Source organism: Myotis davidii, unplaced genomic scaffold, assembly GCF_000327345.1.
Source record: "Myotis davidii unplaced genomic scaffold, ASM32734v1 scaffold399, whole genome shotgun sequence".
In the NCBI taxonomy this organism is placed as follows: domain Eukaryota; kingdom Metazoa; phylum Chordata; class Mammalia; order Chiroptera; family Vespertilionidae; genus Myotis; species Myotis davidii.
The window spans coordinates 4,462,329-4,464,223 of record NW_006292094.1 but is presented as its reverse complement, the minus strand read 5'-3'; positions in this window follow the sequence as shown (position 1 = coordinate 4,464,223).

Genomic DNA, 1,895 nt, shown 5'->3' with positions numbered 1-1,895 from the left:
GAGCCCGCGGAGGCCACCACCGCAGGCAGGAAGGGGACCCGCCTCACCGCGTCCAGCAGTCTCGCATGCACGCCCTGTCCCGTGGGTAGAGCCTCACTTCTCGCAAGCCCCGCTGTAAACGGGCTTCTGGCGACAGCCTGGGGGCCGGAGAGCATGGCGCCCAGTGGAATGGCCACGCAGAGAAAGACAAGGACCACGTACGTGACCTCACTTCCATGTGGACTCTAGTGAACAAAACAATTGGACAAACAAAATAGAGATAGAAACACAGATTACACAGAACAGACTGACAGCTGTCAGAGGGAGGGGCTTGGGAGCTGGGTGAGAAGAGGTGACGGGATTAAGCAAACAATATCTCTCTCTGTCTGTCTGTCTGTCTGTACATCGAAAAACACACACAGATGCAGACAGCAGCGTGGCGACAGCCACCGAGGAAGGAGGTGGGCGCGGGAGAGGCAAAGCGGTGAATGGCGACGGGAGGCTTGGCTGTGGGCAGTGGGTGCAGACGCCGTGTGTGGAGGACGTCTGACTGACTCGTGCGCTCGAAACCGGTGTGGTTTTGGGAACCAGTCACCCCTGTCAACTCAGTGACAAGTGAAATAAATGAGGTGGATGAACTCACCCCTGCCTTCCAGGAAGGCGCCTGCCCAGAGCTTGGTAGCGGACTGGGGCCTGGCTGCTCCCCGCCCGGAGTGCCTGCTGCGCAGCGGTCGGGCCTGCTGACCTGGGGGGTCCCCTCCATCACTACCAGGTGCAGCATTATCTTACGTTCCACGAAGAAGAAAAAAGCTGCCCACAAAACCAGACTTAATTTCTTCTCACGGAGAATTTTCATTTATGCTGCCGGAAAGAATTCTTTCAGTGTATTTCAGCTTTGGTTTTTGTATAGACTTTACTCCTGTATGTACATATAAAAAGCAAAATGTGAGCCAAATACATTGGCCCGGGTGTAGCTGCACCGCCGGAGCCCCGCCCTCGGAGCGTCGTCTCGGGGTGGTGTTTGTGGTGTTCTGCGGTGTTGTCCTCGGGGCCACCAGAGACGGGACACACTTTCTTAAAAGAAAGCTTCGCCTCTATTGTTTCCGGAGTTTTCCAGATTCTGCAGATTCTGATGCCGACACTTTCCGGCCTCAACCAGCAGGCGCCGGGCAGCACTAGCCAGGCCGCGTCGCCCCAGCGGACCGTTGCTTCCCGAGTTGTGTTTGGGACGGAAGCCTCGAGGGGCGCAGTCCGCGTGCCTCGGGCGGTGACACGCGTGTTTGCGGGTGCGAAGGCAGGGACCCCTGTGTCTCCATTGATTTCAGAGATGTTCTTGGTGGCCATCCCGGAGCTAATGAAGCATGTTATGCCCACCGGCTCAAGCTTGTTAATTATGTTGGTCAAGCCTATACCGGCCCCCCTCCTTTTGCCTTTGATGGGAAAATTCCATGTTTACATGTACATCTGTTGGTTTCTGCTTTATATACTTGGAGGCCGTTTTGTTAGATGCGTATAAATTCAGACTTGTTCGTTGCGTGGTTAGTTAAACATGTGACTGTCTAGTGGCTTTACCTCACCCTGGTTTGCCTGTGTTGACGGGGCCACCTTCCTCTTAGTGAGGTTGTCCGGTGTGCCTGTCTACCCTCTTCCTTCAGTTGTTAGCTAGTCTTAGGTTTTAAACTTGTTGTTTATCATTGTCATTGTTGTTTGCTTCTTTATTCCAGGTTTTAAACCTTGGTCCTTTCCCATCTGTGTTCGTTGTAAATGTATCAGTTGTTTTTGACCGCGCATCCAAGTATTACAAAGTGATTGGCTTACAACACTGGGTTACCTTCCTCTCGGGCCTGTGTGTTGGCTGCCAGTTGGAGGCCTGCTGGTCGGGGGCCTGCTGGTCGGGGGGTGTGCTGGTCGGGGGG